This window comes from Pteropus medius, unplaced genomic scaffold, assembly GCF_902729225.1.
Source record: "Pteropus medius unplaced genomic scaffold, Ma_sr-lr_union100, whole genome shotgun sequence".
NCBI lineage: Eukaryota > Metazoa > Chordata > Mammalia > Chiroptera > Pteropodidae > Pteropus > Pteropus medius.
The window spans coordinates 5806113-5824253 of NW_024349519.1; the positions used below are offsets into that span (position 1 = coordinate 5806113).

At 39.8% G+C, this 18141-nt stretch overlaps 1 long non-coding RNA gene across 2 annotated transcripts in view; it reads right to left on the reverse strand.

The window, feature by feature from the left end:
* Positions 1–11469, reverse strand: part of LOC120618263 (uncharacterized) — a 161643-nt gene extending 150174 nt beyond the window's left edge. For both annotated transcript variants that reach the window (XR_005657200.1, XR_005657199.1), the window contains exon 1: positions 11144–11469. This is a non-coding gene — a long non-coding RNA (uncharacterized LOC120618263). The remainder of the gene's footprint in view (positions 1–11143) is intronic.
* Between the last annotated feature and the right edge of the window lie 6672 nt (positions 11470–18141).

The window sequence follows — 18141 nt, forward strand, 5'->3', positions numbered from 1 at the left end:
CAGGCTTTGCCTTCAAGTTTCTGGCAATCCAAGCCTCCCCCACCCCCAATTGGTGTATCTTTCCTGCTCCTCCTCCTCCAGGCTCTGCCAGGCCTGACTCATTTGCCACTTTACTCCATTCCTTGGTTCCTGCAGATGGCAGCGGGGAGTGGGACCATTGGCCATGAGGACCAAGTGATATGTTATTATGGAAAATTCTTCTCTAAATGAAACTCGACCATCTGGCAAAATGTGTAACAAGGGGAAACCAAAGCGAGAAGGAAAAATCCATGAAACATTTGCTCATTTCAGGTTGGGAAGGAAGTTAAAAATGGAAGACGACCTACTAAAATCCACCTAGCTAGCCCAGAACAGCCTAGATTAGTGATAGAAACACCTATATTCCAACCTTATGTACATAATATTTAAATTTCAGATCTTAAATTAAGTTTTGCCAAGAGAAACTTGTGGGAGGCAATATTTTTAAAGGAGTTAGTTAGGGAGAAAATTTGCACCTTTGTCTGATATGTGAATAACATTCCTTTGTCTTGATCTTCTAAGTGAAACTAAAAACTATTCAATAGAAGGGTTTTCCTTAAGTTTCTTATTAATTTTTAAAAAATATTTAATGTCAAAATTAAAAAATTATCTAACATTTCTCCTTTTTGTACACATTCTAAATACTTTGGTTTTTAGACATGGTACTCGTGTAAGTTTAAATCAGAACAGAAGGTCAAAGGATAGAGTTAGAATCATAATATATTTCTTTTCATAAAAAGCTATACATCAACCACAATGAAGATTTTTCCACTTTATTTTCATTCAAGACAGAATTTTGGCACTAAGCAGAAAAAGAATGTGCTTTATGAAAAACAGACTATGCGGACTTTTCCATAACTTGGCTCTATCAAATAGAAAGTTATTTTCTAGTAATAAAAATACAAGACTATTTATGTTTTAATAATAATAATATTTGAATTAGGCACATCATTGTCAAAAATGAAAAGGGAAGTGGTGATTATCAAAACAACTTTTAAGGACCTCTCAGTTTCCCCAGTATGCAAATGAAATGACAATATGCAAATTTGAAAATATCCTACTCAGTCCTGCAAGAACAAATCATTTCTGGCTCCTACCAATGGTATGTGTCCTACAGAGAAATCCAAGATCCAACATCTGACCTGCCTGAGAGGACCAGAATCGTTCTTTTGGGCTTGCATTCCACAGATGTGAAACTGCAAACTTGGACTCTGAATTTCAAAACCTGATTCCCTTTCTAATAGTAGCTACATCTTCCTCTTCATTATTTGTTTTCATGGGCTCTGATCTCCAATCTCACACACACAACACAAAGTTCCCCTCAAGTAAGGAGACTATGAATGGAAAAAGAAAGAAACTTCCCAGCTTGAATAACGAATTATTTGTTTACATGTTTCTCCCATCAGCTCTTTATCTGCTCCTTGGAATGGTGGTGGTGCCAAATGAAATACTGACTCAGTAAATGTGAACTAGTTACGGTTCTTTCCATTAGAAGCAACAGAAGAAAATCTCACACTTGCTCAAGCAAAAAAAAAAAAAAGTGAGGAGATATATCATAAAGATACAGAGATGATTCACACAACCCAGGACAGGAATGTGACCAGGCTTCAGAAGACTGGAGCAGGAATGGAAAAGGGGTCAAGAATTTCCTCACCTGTCGTCAAGAGCCTTTCCGCCTGATCGTCTCACATGGTACTACTTTGTCCACCAGGTAAATATAAAATGGACACTCAGAACTTCTAAGCTCAAATATTAAAGTTTCAATCTCTCAGAGAGACAGAATCTTCCTCAAAATCTCACAAAAAAAAGAGTTCTAATTGGCCCAGTAGCAGACCTTGATTTAATTAGAGGTGGCTGAGGAGGGACGGGTCATACTTCCATAGAGCTGCTGGATCCATTCAGAAGGGGTGAGTGAGTGGTGATGTGTTGGGCAGACACAAGGAAGTAACTACCTGGTGACTGAACCAGGAAGACTAACCAGAAAATGGGGCAAGGGTGACAGGAAAGAGACATCGACATTATTTTAGCCATCAGAAAAACCGTACTTGTGACACACAGGGCTTAAATAAGAGTAAACCATATGGAATCCCAATATAACAAAAAGATTGAATGTGTAACTTGGGTGACCTATGAGGAAGCACTTCTCATCTCTTCTAGTAGTTTACAAAGAGCAAGTCTTCTTAAACTATCTGATAGCTTTCTTATTAAACTTTGTGTGAGAGTTGGGGTCAGTGAGGCGCGGTGTGGGAAAACAGGGATATAGCCTGAGAAGAAAACATCTGAGGTGTAGAAAGCAGCTCCATTCTGTTGTGCTCTGGAGACCAAAGGAGGGGGAACTTCTTCAGCCATCAAAAAGCCTGTGTCATCAGCAGAGTCAGCTCCACCTCAGTCTGCTTCTTTGGCCGTGATCCCTTCAGCCTAAAGCAAAGAACAGTTGGAAACCAGGCTCTCAGTAAAGACAGCTCCCACCACTTAACATCTCCCAGACCCAGAATCCAGCGCCCTGGGTGTTGTAAGTTCCTGCATGTCTGTTATATATCACCGCAGCAACGATGTCTCCTAAATATAAACGGGATGTTGATAAAATGAAGTATCTTTGCAAAGGTGAAGGATGCAAAATATACAACACAAGGCTGTCACCTCACATTAATATTAAGTAAGGGACCATCGAAGGCTTAAACCCGAAGGCTGGAACCCAGTTGTGAAAAAAGGTAGGGCCTTTTAGAGTAGGCCTCTTTTTTATTTAAGGTATGAATGGCCTTAGACTGCCTCCAGGGACCAACACAAAACCTAAAAATGTACATTTAATGTCTATTAAGCACAATTCTATCCTAGAATGCTAGCACCTAAAATTAGAGCAGTTGAACAAGAAGTCAGCCACCAGCAAACAGAATTAAGAGCTTAGCTTTAGGTAGGTCTGCCAGATCGCCCATGTAAACTGCAGCCCACTCCCAGGATTCAGGAACGTTGATGTGTCATCTTCTTTCCATCTGTCTCAGCACAGTATTCATCCTCCATGAGAAAGAAGGCAGTAGCAACAGAACCTTCTTCCCTCTGCTTACTTTTTCTTCTCTTAGAAGCTTCAATCGTACAAGTGTTATCTGAGAGAACAGCAGAAGAAGAAAGAGAAATTGATTAAAACAGGGGAAGCAAGAGCCCATTTAAAATAAAAGAATGATGTTGCTGACTTTCATTCGAAAACAAAAGTCCAGAAATGATATTACCAGTTAACTTCATAATGAAAAGCATGTTTTAGAGTTTGTAAATTCCCTGTGAAGGAAGATAAACTTTACAGACTTACTTGACTTCTTACCAGAGAGTTTTCCAAGGACCCTAGGGTCATTTATCTCCAAAGTAAGTACTGGCTGAAGAGCTTCATTAAAAATCTACAATGTTTTAGCTTCTGTCACCCTCATCCTTCTGAGGAATATCAGTGTTACTAAAATCCAAATGAGCTCTTTATCTGACAAACCTCACTCCTTCTATCAGTCAGTCAGTCTTTCATTAATTTATCAAATATCTTTTTTTCTCTGTAGCTACTATGTCCCAGGCACTGTACCAGATGCTGGGGCTGAGTAATGACTAAGACATAGATGCTATATTTAGGGGCTTTTAGTGAGTGGAGGAAAAACATTGATAGAAATAATATGCAAAATTTCTACCCTGAATCCCCTTGAAACTTGCAATCATGCCTGAAAGTCCTGACCCTATGTGAGCAGTGTGCAGCACAATTTTTACCACTCTCCACAATCGAATGGTTGCAATGTTGGAAAAAATGACATTTTCTGATCTCGAAAGTACCAAATATCAAGATAAAGTATTATCCAACATATCAGGAAAATCTAGTGGAAAATAAGTAAATAAATTACAGTCTTCAAAGAGAAGAACTAGGCTATGGAAGCACCAAAAAATGAAACAAAACTTCTTCAAATGAAACGCATAAGATAGGAAGAGTTAGCAATTATCCAAACAATTTGATACATGTAGATAATCTTTTTGCATAAGCAAAAGGAAATAATTTGGCAATGACCTGGTAATATGGCTATGTACATAACTGACTTTTTATTCAACAAAAGTCTTTAAGATGCCAGACTTGGTGATAATTATTGAAAAGACACAGTCCTCCCGCAGAGAGCATACATTCTAGCTGGAAAGACAGACAATAAATCGGAATGTAAGATTAAGAGATAATGAAAGTTGTGACAGGTGCCAGGAGGGAAACACAGAAAGATATGACAGGCAGCTGCTCCTCTCTAGAGCAGCAATGCTTTGACAGAGCTCTGAAGTGAGACTGAAAATTTTAACTTCCAGAGCTACATGTTTCATTTGAGTTTCTACGTGGATTAAATGAATAATTATAGTATAAAGGGGGACGAATGCATTTTGGAACTGGACACACGAAATCTGGATTTGGCCACAGTAGGCATGTTACTTCTCATTTCTGGACCCCTGCTTCCTCCTCTGCAATCATCCACCCAACTGGGCCATTGATGGAAATGAGGGAGGAAAATATAATAATAAAATGTTCATGTACATTCAGATATGTGTTTTTATATTAAGCCATTCATACTACCCACTAAAACCGAGAACATAGGTACCATTATTATCTCATTTTACGGATAAGAAAACTGAGCATCCATAAGGTAGAAATGGGGTTTAAATGAGGGCAGTGTGACCTCAGATCCCATGCTTTTCAAATACTATGTCATGCTGCCCCTGATATTAGTATATGCCAAATAGTCAGGGCTCGCTTAATCTTCTTCTCTTCACTTTGACAAATACAGTTTTAGAAAACAGAAATCCTTTTACAAAATCATCCTAAGAAAATAATAGATGAACACAGAGAGTTAACTAAAGAATGATCATCACTACTAAAGAACATTGAATAAAAAAAAAAGTTAATGCTAATATCCAACAAATGTATCATATAGCCACAAAATAATGGTTGTAAAATAATATTAAATCACATGCAGAAATGTTCATTATCTATTAATTGAAAAGCACGTATCACTTCTCCATTGCGATCAATTTTTTGTAATATATGCATGCCCGGGGCGGGGGGGAAGAGCAGAGAATACATTTCTTTGCACTTTTCTATACTTTTCAAAATTTAATAATGAACATGTTCTTTCAGTACAAGAGAAATGATAGAAATGAAAGTTATCAAAACACTACTTTTTAAATGGCCCATTTACCTTTGTTTATTCTTATATTTTTCCTGTGGAATAATACTTCTAAAGCATTCCAACCATACGTTGCATTCTCAGAAGTGTAATGATCAGGGGAGGACAAATATAGACTCTATTCAGGCATTTGCATTGTTTCCAGTTTGGTGCAAAAAGATGCCTCCTACAAGAAGCCCCTCTCACCAAGTTTACTGCTTTCCTCACAAGGTTTTTACCCATCTCTCAACTCTCAGAGGCAACAAAAGGGCCAGGCAGAAAGTATTTCTCTGATGGAGAGGTGAGGCCCCTGATTCCTCGCTACTTAAAACAATGAAAATGCTGATCTTTAATGTGGAATAGAGCTGAGCAATAGGTTGCTGGAATGAGACATGTTAATTTAATGGCCATCCTGCCAAGGTAAGGAAATCAGACTTCATTTTATTTGAATTTAACTGGAAATCTCATCAGCATTCTTCTGCTACAACTACAAATGATACCTTTATGGTTAGAAAGCCCTATAGTGAACTAACCTATAAAACAGATAAATTAAAAGAAGCATTTCTGCATCACAAAAAAAAAAAAAAGACACTTTGCATTACAAAAGATTCACCTCAGAGCTTTTTTAATATGTGGACCCCTGTGAACAGCTGTTTATTTCTTTACAGGTCATTAACCATTGGACTGAAAGATGAGTTGAGGCCAAGGTGGGCTCCAGAGTCAGTGCCACTACAAACTAGAGATCGATGAACATAGAAACTGAGCTTTCGGATGCAGACCCCCCACCCCCTTTTTTTCCTGCCCTGTGTCTGGGAAGAAACTGCTGGGGAGCCAAGAAAAGACAGGCAGATTATCAAGACAGTAATTCTAGTGTACTTCTGAGAAAGCTACAATGGGTTTACGTGTTGCGGGGGAGGAGGAACGGAAGAGAAGGAGGAGCAGGGAAGGAGGGGGCTCCCGCAGACCTCAGTGGGAGGCCTGTCCCTTAGACTAGACGAGGTGGCTGGGGCTTTGTTGCTCCCCGCAGGAGCGCAGCGGGAGGAACTGTGAATTACAGATCTCTGTCAATGCTGTCTCTGCTGTTGCAGCTTTGGGACCAGGGCTTTTGTTTTGCAGATCCAGAACGCTCCCTAAAACGTGTCTTCACTGGAAGGGCCCTAAGGAAGACCTGTCCTGGGAGATGGTTAAGCTCCACTGTAACGGGACCTGATTTGGGGAGAAATCTTTACCTCCATTAACTGGATAGACTCCAAGACTATTGAAAACAAAAAGAAAATGTGCTCAGTTTTTCTCTTTACTCCCTCAGAATTCGATGTCAACAGTTTTCTCCTCAACAGACTGCAGGCCTGGACCTCACAGTCTATTATCCCCCTGAAAAGCAGTCTGGTTTTAGGTTTAACCGCTCAAGCGTTGCTTTCTGTTTCACTTAATGAAAAATGTAATTTTTCTGGCAATCATTGATCTGGTGTCAGTTCTTCATTCTAGGGGCAATGATTTATGGCTACATTGCATGATGTGCATTGATCCAAGGCTTTTAATACTCCTTTACAGTATTTATTTTCTGCTAGTCTAAGAACCAGAACCACAGGATTCACTTTCTGACAATCACTGCATTATTTTCAGAGTCCCATACAGGAGTCAACCATAACTCTCCTTGATTTTAACTTGTGCCGAGACTGTTTGGTACCAGCCCCAAGGCCAAGGTGCCCACTTTAACGAACAGAAGATAAAGATCCTTTTTATGCTGATTCCAAGGCACCATGTTAACATTTCAGGAGTGGCTTCCCAAAGCCTGTTGACCAATTACTGCCTAGAAGAACAGCTGAATAGCAATTATGTCCAACCAAACCCAGATCCTTTGTCAGATGTACTGTCACATATGAATAGATAACACTATGAACAATTTTATCCAAAAGATTTCCCCATTCTGTTATACAGGGCTTCATTTGGGAGCTGAAATATCTTAGAATCCAGTTGTGTATTAAAAATTAAACATGATTCAGGAGTTAAATTAAGATTCCTGTAGGGAATAAATAAATGGGGTTTGGGGTAACTACTTCCTTCAAAATACTCTGCTTGTTTAATGGGGCAGAATTGGAGGAATTCCACTAAATATTTCTTTAAGTTTTTAAAAAGATGACGAGCTCAGAAATAAGAAAATCCTCTACACTGTCCATAGATTTTACTGAGTTTATTGTCCATTATTTTACTCAGAGTCTTTGTGTAGGTATCTTTTTGACAAATTTCTTTAAGAGCTTAAGATTCATCCCTACCAAAAAAAAAAAAAAAGACTTTTTTTGGTGATAAACCTTGATCCTTGAAGGCTTTGCAAATTGTTGTATTTCTTACCTTATTTTGGCAGCTAGAAAATATACTGCCTAGCAAGGAAGACTGGATACCAGGAGAAGGGGCGAGGGGAAAACTTTTTGTCGTATACATGTTTTAACTTTTGAATTTTGAAAGCTATGCATGTATCACCTATCCAAAAATTAATAAAATTTAAATAAGACGGCACTATGGCAACTTAGAAGACTGTTCTTTATTCTGTCATTATCACCATCCCAGTTTTTGATGAGAATCAAAGGTGGTTTTGTTTTGCTTTGTTTATTTTTATTACACCCTTATTTAGCGAAATGAAAAGTTAGAGACCCTGCTTCATTCCTCTTCACTCTGAACAACTTGACTTTTATCTTCTAATCTAGGTTTAAGATTTTGACTCGTATTGAATTAGTCCCTTTTATTATCAATTGCCTCGTGGTCTCATTGGAATTAGGTGCTAGATATAAATACACAAATACAAACACACCACATACTTACGTAAAGTCACACACTCCAGTCCTAGTGCTGAAAGATCCCTGGAAAGCCGCTATTCCCATCCCTGACCTGAAGAATGAGGAAGACGGGCTGGGGTAGATTCCTACTACCCACTCTTAATGCTGGACCTGGACCCAAACTCAGGTCTCCATAATTTCTGTCCATCGCCCTTTCCCTTAACATTGAAAATACATTTGAAATCAAAGCTTTGTAAAAGGACAATTGCATACCACTTGAAATAACCTAATAATTGCAAAAGGTGCCTCTAAGAACTAATTTTCATCTTTATAGAAAAATGAAATGAGCCCAGATATATTTTATTCTTTAGCCGTGCTATTTATATTCAGCAACTTGTGTTACTTTGAGGAAAAGTACATTAATGTAGTCAGTTTCTGCTCTGCTGGTTCCTTCCTCCCATCACCAGAAGCTAAAATATACAGTCCTTAGCACAGCATCCAGTGTCCTTTGGATTTCTATATTCCAGCCTCGGCTTTCAGCTCTCCTCCACACAACCCCCTGCTTTCCAACATTCTAAACTACTTCTGGATTCCTAAACATACCATATCCTCTCACGTTGTCATGTGTCTGCACATGCTGCCCCCTCCACCAGGGACATCTCTATTACTCCGAAACCACCCCTCTCCACCATAACTCTTTGGTAAAGACTCAATGTCACTTCCTGGAAAACACTCGCTGAGTCTCACAGATATCATTAGTTGTCCCTTCCTTTGTGCTCCCATTAACACTTTGGAAATACCTCTTTCAGCATTTATCTCATTGTTTGTGAATATCTATGACATTTGTCTCCCTAACAAAACAGTTAGCTCCAGAGCAGACCAGCTTTCTTTTTCATAATTCTCTCTCGCTTGTCTACCTAGCATTTTGCTTAGCATATGGGTGATTGACAAGTGTTCTCAGAAGGAAAGAGGGAGAGAAGGAGGAAAGGAGGTCATCATTTGGGATGCAGACAGAAGAAAGCCATCCTGTGCGTTCCCCTTTGGATTGTGGTATAAGTAAAGAACTTATGTTTCCCCCATGGCTAGTGGCCCAGAAATAGCTGCTTAGAAAGAGCCTTTACAGAAAACCGTGCATGGGCCTTGAAAAAGAAAGAGCAGGCACATTCTTTGCTACCTCATTTTCTTCTTTATATATAAGCATATGCCTGGGAGCTACTGCTCAGTGGAACACTCTCTTTGCCTTGCATAAAGGCAGAGAAGCATTCCTATTAGCCTACAGTATCGAGTGACATGCAGAACAACTGACACTATGCTTACACTATAGTCATTATACACAAAACTATGAGGGGAGTGACTTACCAGCCCGTGATGTATGCCACCAGTCCCTAGTCTCTTGAGCTTTACTTAATGACACCAGTTTCTCCAACTGGGAAGGAACAAAATAAAAAAGTCAAATCTGACAGCTGAGTTCTAATCCCCACTGTGCCATGTGCCTATGAGCACAATATATATATATTTCTTTGTCTTTCTTCCCAGTTTTCTCCTCTATAAAATGAGATTTTTGAACTAACGATCTGCCACAGCTCTTCTAGATCTAAAAATTACGGTTTCGAGTCAGAGCATACTGAAGATGTGGAATTACACATTTGATCAATGTAAGAGTAATCGACCAATATTCATTGCATTCAGATGATGTGCAGGCACAGTACCAAGTACAGGGATATAAAGTGAAGGATATAAAGTCTCAGAAATGACCCCTGTTCTCAAAGGGCCAACAATCTAACCAGAGCTTGATACCACACAAAATATGCCAAATATTATGAGTAGATGTGCAAACTGACAGATGAGGAGGAAATGATAAAAACCTTGATACCACGTAGCCAATATGTTAGCAAACCACACTCCTATCAGAATAGGGAGAGAAAGAACCACTGAAAGACTGACAGTAATACAGCTAGCTTCCTCATCTTTATGATGCTGATGCTCGAAATTAGTGAATAATTTATAATTTTCTGCTAGACATTCTAAATCAATTTTAGCATCAAATTTAAAAAGCGAAAAGAAAACGCAGTCCTCCAGTATTAACGCTCAAGACTCAGATAAAAATAATGTCAATAATAGTTACAATAACAACGACTTGCCAAGCACTGGTCACCAAGTCTATGGATGGGCATTTGCACTATGAAAAATCAGATGACTTAGATTTATTTTCAGTGACTTTGCTCCCATGGAAAGTGTTTCCCAGACAGACGCATCCACCTCACTCATGGGGAAAAAAATAGTATCAATATATTCCTGCTACAGTTGTGACATGAGCTTCATTTCCTTCGGCTGTGTTTTGAGAATTACCCCTCCTTTCTCTTCCTTTTCCTCCTCACACTTGTCACTCACACACCTCCCTGATTCTTGAAGAGTGAATAGATGAGCAAAGACATAAACATCTTACTGTAGTCACATTTTTCTCAGGTCTTGCTGGCAAGATTGCCTGTCTCTTCTAACCTTTTTAAGAAGATAGTTAAGGAAACTATAGCTACTTACAGGCAATTCTAATTTCAGATTAGAGGAGTTTTCATACCACTTGCAAAGCTGTGCCACCCAGAAGTGTGGACTGGATCTCACCATCTTGAGATCTCACCATACATTTGAGGAAAATGTACTCTTGATTCTTTGAGTTCATTTTTAGCTCCTTATCTCTGAGGTTTGAGGGTGTTTTAGTTTTTCGGGGTTTTTTTTTTTCCCCCCTTTTCTCATATTGAATTATTCTGCTTTGGTGGCTGAAATAGTACTTTTCGGCAAGAGTGGGTTGTAACTCTCTAACTCTATAAAAAGGAATAAGTGTGTTGATTTGTGTGACACAATAATTTCCTCTGTCTTCCTATAAAGCTCCTTAAACTTCATTATTTCACAATGTAGAAAGCTAAATCAATTAAAAGAGAAATTCCCTGCCAGATAGCTAATCTTGCAAATTAAAATATTATCATTTGGTTATTGTTTCAGTCTCCCATTTGCCTTTTAACCTAATGGAGTTAGTAAACTAATTTCCTTTATACATTTTGCCTAATCCCATCATGAGTAACACATTATTTTGCTAATGCTTTACGACAGTAACGCAAGGAGAGTGTGCTCTAGTCACACGGTCAGCACACTAACATAAAAGGCTGCTTTCTAGGCCCATCAATGGCTCTCACTCACCAGAAAAACCACATCCTGGTGGAGGGTGCTGGCCTGGAAGCCAGTTCTCAAGGGATCAGGAATGCTGCTCCAAGCTGCTCCAACTCTCTTCCAACCATGATTGCATATCTGGATTTTCAGAGTTGGTGAGCAAAAGTCAACAATTTCCTTTTTTTCCTGCTCATAAAATGGCACAGAGCCACTATTTCAGAATTTCCCCCTTGCCATCTTAAACTCCAGAAGAAAATGGACTATAAATCTAGCAATCTGTATGTGAAAGTTTCTTCCTTTTTTGTACTTATAGCCCATAACCACACTATTGAGCATATAATTTTTTTGTATGCTTACTTGAGCTTTGTTTTATTTTAATGACCCACAAATCCTTGACTCAGGGTGGGAGTTGGGGCGTGGGGTGATAGTATGACTAGCAGTTATGGAATTATTTGAACTCCAATATCTGGGAACTTCTGCTCCAGCCAAAGCATTAGTGAGGGGAAGAGCTAACTCAGACACTCCAGGTCATACTTGGAGATATTTATGGAATGCCATGTGCTATCTATAGGAGATCTTTGAGCCTGGGGCCAAAAGAATAAGCAACGTTCTGAAGCAGTAATTGCTACTTTTTATAAAAAGGAGAGAAAATGTAGTAAAATCTAAGATCTAAATTTGGGAGACAGGATTGATTTTAATCTTCCTTCAGTGATTCAATTACAAGCTCCAAAGTTCCTTTTAGGTGAAAAAAGAGTAAATAAAGCACCAGTAAACCCAAGATATTTCCAGAAAGGTCATTAGAAGCCATCATGTCACTCTCTTAAGCTGTCAAAGTGAATAAATTAGTCCTGGATGTCTCTACACTACATAAAGAGGATCTGACATAAAATAGGTAGGTTTAATAGCTGTGAGCAAAAATATGTATATATTTTTTCTTCTTTTTCTCTCTTCCTGAAACACAGGTATGGGAAATCAATAGTATCTAGTTTGAAGTATAAATGAGGAAGCCAGGGTCAGAGTCCCAAAATAAACAGAACACCAATCAATCTATTCTCCACTCCAGCCCCTCCATTTTGGCGATGGAGATCTGGAATTAATCTTGTTCCCCAAAGTTAGGTATCTTTATGTGGCTCTTCCAACCAGCAGCTGTCCTCCTATCACATGCAGACACTAGCTTGGATTTCACCCTGCTATCAGATTTAGCCACTGAGAAGCTGGTCCACACTTGAACCTCAGCTCCTTTGGTTGAATACTAACAACCTGATACTCCCTATTTGGGGGAGGTCAGATCTTGCCCCTAAAACCTAATTGCTGCTTCACCTAGCCCACTGCCACCCCATCTAAAGTTGTCTCTACCTGCCCCTGAGCTCTTCAGACAGTAGGCCACTCTAGCCTTGGCTGGATCACCTTAGGGCCTGGGCTGATTAGCCCTACCTGCCCCCACCTCACTCCCTTCTCCTCACAGCCCTCCATTGAAGTCCCAGTGGTCATTTATCATTCTATGTATATTAGCACTTACTCTGTTTCAGTCGTTGTGCAAAGGCACTGGAGATACAACAATTATAGGCAGCATTCTGCCCTCAAGGAGCAGACTAGTGGAAGAGCCAGCAAATCAATTACAAAGATTGCTGTGATAAACAAGTGGAACCTGACCCACGGTCCTCCCTCCACTCACCTTTGAAATGGCCTGTCTTGAGTAGGCTCAGTTTTCACAAGGGATGATCAGTCTGGCTCAGTTGACTGTCAAAATATCTAGTAGTTCCTCTTTTCACAAGCAACATAGAATAGTTTAATATTACCCACAAATAATGATTTCAAGATCACTGCTGGCCAAACTCCCAAAAGCCTGGTGCATATTATTTATGGAGGATGGACTGAAGGACATGCCGATCAGCCAGTCCACATTATGGAACTACAATAAACTGCTGAACCCTCTTGAAGTCCCCAAGTCCTACCTGTCAGGCCCTCTGAGGTCCTTCATCAAACCTCTTACTTTAGGGGTTTGATAGAACTCTTAGGGCTCCAAGGAACGTAGTTTGCTTTGGACAGTCTAAAGTTTAGCAGAAGAAGGAAGGGACTATTCTCTTCTGGAAATGCTCTCTTCTTTCACACATCTTTCTCCCTTGCTTCTGTCTATCTCTTTGGCTTCTCAGTTTTGAAGTTTCCTTTCTATTGTCATTCAAACCTAAACAAACTCACCATCTTCCCCCACTGAACATGACCCTGCTTTTAAGCTTATTAATAACCCAGCCTCTACCCATCTCTCCAGTGTCATCCAAGCCTTCACCACTGCTCTGTCTTTATACCTCATACTGCAGCCAGACTGAAAATATTTCAGTTTCTCAGAGTCACCATACTTGCACTCACCTCCTCATTTTATACATGATGTTCCCTCTGCCTAAAATGCTAAAAACACACATGCGTACATCTTTTTCTAGGCTAGTTCATCTTTCATGTGCCTCTTCTCCTAGGAAGACTTCCTGACTCAAACCTCTTTCACCTCCAACCACACGGCTTGTTCCTGCTATGTCCTACCAGAGCACTCTGGACTACTCGCTTTATTGCAATTGTCATACACACTGTGAAGTGCTTGTCAGAGTGAAGTCAATTAAATTGCTCCTTCTGAAAAATGAATTTTCTGAAAAGTAAATTAAGGGATGCTCTGAGAAACAGCTCCAAGAAACACACTGTTGTGTGCTCTGTGAGGATGTTTTTGAGGATCATTTGTTCATCATTTTTCCAGAGCCTTCTTCATGATGACAGGGGGTGGGGTGCTTCTTTCTGCTCTTCTATTTAGCAATGGTTGTACTTCTCCAAATAGTATTGTTTTTATCTTAGACTCATTTTCAATTGTGTAAGAATTATGTAACCCTTGTAGTGTTGGCTGCTAGAAACCTGAAAGCTAAATTGTGTCTCACTCTTTCTGGGATGAATTTTAGGAAGCTGTCTCATTTCTGTTTCTCATTTCATATCTACTTTCATATGACAATATCAAGTTAATTTGCTATATGTTATTGTTGCATAATTGTAAGTGGACTTAAATCTTTTCTTGGAATAAGTTCAGGTATAATTAATCAAATAAAGAAATAAAGTGATAAAGGAATAGAAACCTGGACAGAGAAAAGTAGTATCTAAATGGGGAGTGGGCGTACCAGTTAGTATACTTTAATTTGCAAGTCACTTACAGCCCAAACAGGCTTAAAAGATAACAAAGAAATATTAATTTAATCTTAAAAGTTCAGTGGTAGTTTGTTTTTAGGTAGAGTTTGATTCAGTGGCTCAAAGAAGATCCAAAAAAGTAGAGACTATGTTTGGTTTACTGTTGAATTTCCAGCAAAGAGGTACATTAGTGCTCAACAAATATTTTTTGAATTTATTGTTATGGAATTCCTAAAAGTTCCTGAAATATCCCAAGACCTGACCTAATTCACATGCTCATCCCTGAACCAATCTTTTTATCCGGAGGATCCAGAGCTCTAATTTTCCAAGTCTGGGTCTCATGACCTAAGAGTACAACCAGAGATGAGCCTCCAAGGAAACCACTGACAGTTGGGGAAGGTGGTTCCCCGAGGAAAATCTGGGCCATTACAAAGAAGGAGAAACAGATCCTGTACAGACAAAACAACAAATATGCACATCAGTAGACTATTAAGAAAGTGATGCTTGACTTAAATTTTAAAGGATAAGCACCTAATAGGGCTGTTATCAGTGGGTAACAGTCTCAGTATGTTGAAAGTACAGAAGCATAGACTAGTTGGATGCTTTCGAAGAACTATAAATAATTTAATAGGGTTAGAGCAAACAAGGGTGGAGAGTGGTAAGAAAAGAAACCAGAAAGATAGGCAGACTGCAAATACGAGGCACCTTGTAGGCTAATGCAAGGAGGGTGTGCTCGATCCAGAAAGTTCTGGGAAGCCTCTGTAGTATTTCAAGCAAGAGAACATGCCTTCTAGCTCAGCCTAAGCAGGTCATTACAGGGTCAAGACTGATTCACCCTGGAAACACCAAATGGGGCTGAGTCTGCAGGTCAGGAAAAAGAGCCCAGATGTGGGCAAACACAGGAAACAGGGACCAAGCAAAGCCTAGAAATCAAACAGCCTGCCAACACCATCAGGTTCTTGCTTTTTTAAAGCCCAAGCTTGTGGCTTAAACTGTTGTGAACTCTTCATCTTCACGTGAAAAATAGGCTTCAGTGAGCCAAGAGGCATTCATAGCATGACTTGGTTGGGTTTTGCATTCATTTGCTGAAGTATTGCATTCATTTGCCATAACAAAGAACCACAAACTGGGTGCCTTAAACAACAGAAATCCATTGTCCCACAGTTCTGGAGGATAGAGGTCTGAAATCAAAGTGTCCTTGGGGTTGATTTCTTCTGAGGGGTGTGAGGAAGAACCTGTTCCATGTCTCTCACCTGGCTTCTGGTGGTTCTTGCACTTGTAGACGTACCACCTCTATCTCTACCTTCATCTTCACTTGGTGTTCTCCCTGTGTCTGTTTCCAAATTTTCCCTTTTTATAAGGACTCCTGTCATATTGGATTAGGGCTTACCCTAGTGATTTTTTTTAACCTGATTATCTCTGTAAAGACCCTATCTCCAAATAAATTACATTCTGAGGTATTGGAGGAGAAGATTTCAACATATGAATCTTTGGAGGACACAATTCAATGCATAAAGGTGTCATTTTCAAAAAAGATATATTTATTATCAAGTCTTTAAAAGAAAAGTAGACATTGCTTAAGTGAATTGATTTATTTGTAAAAGGCATGGTATTGTGTTGGTTTGTAAAGACAAAGAAAATAATACTATTAATATAAAAAAAATCCAGAAGCAGCCCAATAGACCACAACGAAGAATTTTTTCAGATTAAATTTAAAAAACGGTTCTTTTCTAACTTGTAAAAATTTGCATGGAGGCTAGTGTAGAGAGGCATGGTTGTGAGAAGATGCCTTATAAACTAGCCTTATATAAACTTCATCTATTGAGTCTTTTCTGCCCACTAAGCATTTAATCCTCCCAACAGTCCTGTGAGGTGGATACTATTATCCTCATTTACAAATGAAAAACATAAGCATCCCCTCAAGGTTAACTACATTATTCTAAGCTACATTTGATAAGCAGTGGGGCTGAGATTTGAATTCAGACTGTCTGGTAGCAAGTCATCACATGTACCAGCCCAAGTGATTTTCTGAGAGTCCTGGTTGAAGACCAAGTGTGCACTTACATTGAGTACATAAGATGCTGCCCATGCACTTGTCCAAAGAGGCAATAAGCCTCGTGAAGGAACAATTGTGCATGCCCTAAGGTCTCCGACATGTTTGCTCCATGTATAGTAAATGCTCAATAAACAAAACCTTTCTAAAGCCACCACAGACTATTTCTTCTTACATGAAATTCATTTCTCATCATTACAAAGTAGCATTTCCCCTCAATTAATAAGGAGATCCAAGTGTAGGCTTTATAAATATTCTCTTCAGGAGCGTCTCCATACCCAACTCTGCCTGCTACTAATGCCTACAGGTCCACTGAAGTGGCTGTCTTGTGAAGATACTGCTGTAAGACTTCAGTGATTCCATCCTCCATTGATTCTGTTCCACCGGGTCATTCAATTTGTTGGGAAATTGCTTTCATTTAAAGGTCTTGATTGAGACAATAGACAGATAAGAACTCAAAGATATGAACATGAAGAGTAGGCTCTTTGCCCTTAAAAGTACTGATTTTCACTGCCTCTGTGGCTCGAACAAATCATTTTTTCAGTCTTCTTGGGCAGTTCTGGAGTTTAGTTTAGAAGCTACAAGTTTATAACCTAATGGAAGCATTTGTGACTCTGGTGAGATAAACAGACACAACTTAAAAAAGCGAACTCCAATAAAATGCTGAGGAGCAAGACAGCCTAGGTTGTTTTGCCCAGATTCCCATCAGTTACAAACACCACTGAGCAAGTAAAGTTATTTCAAAAGCAACAGCCTTGTTTCCTGAGTGATTTGTGCTCAGAGGATTAGGAACTCAGCCTGTGTATATAGAGAGGAGAGAGATTCTACAGTGCAGGGGGATCTGAGTCAGCACAGGGCGAGGCTAAACATTTCCCAAGATTTGCACCGTTTTTCTCTTTTTGCCTCTAGGTTTTATTTCCTTACATATTCCTTTTCATCTGCTCAATTTTTGCTGAACAGTCCCTTGTTTCACTCGCAATAAAAATCAAGGCGACCTGGAGCTCTGAAAAAAAAAATGTGAAATTTGCGGTTTTGATTTTTCTTAAAAGAATAAAAATTGCATGGATCAATACTCTCCCCACTCTCCTGCCCACAGACACCCACACACATCCTCATCCTCCTGGGAGATAATACAGTATCCCAGAGGACTGCGGAAGGGGTTGAGAGATAGAGAAGCCCCAGCTCTGCAGTGACACTTGTCAAGTTGGGGTTAGCAGCTGCCTGGGGTCTGCTCTCTGCAACATGGGGTGTATTGGGGTGGGGACGGGGGGAGAATAGTACTCCATGAGACTCGACTGATCAAGAACGGGGAAGAGCCAGAAGTTCTCTGGTGACACAAATGTCATGGCAGAACTAAAAACGGCCTGAGTTCTAGTTAATTCTGCGCTAATGTGCCTAAGAGCCCAGCCCTGGAAATTTGGCATACTGAAACATGGACAGTAGTTTGATCAAATTAATACTTCGAACAGTACTTGAAGTGGGCTATGCTAACTTGGGTCCGGCTCTGGCATTGGAGTGGGCTAAGGTTTTCATGGGCACTCCCCACACTTGGAGGTTTTCTTTGAAATGAACAGGAGCGTCGAGGAGAGGAAGGGACTGCACTAGAGGCTGAATCTTTGACTTCTTGCTCGGAGGAGGACACAGCACAGCCTATGGGATTACGCAGATAGGATCGAGTCCAATTGGGTCCCCGGCGAGACGAGGCGCGCCGGAAGGAATCTAAGAGTTTAATTAACTAACCCCCTTCCCCGCTCCACACACACACCAAAGGAAAAGAAACCCAAATAGGCAACCCCCAAACCGTTTGATCAGAGGA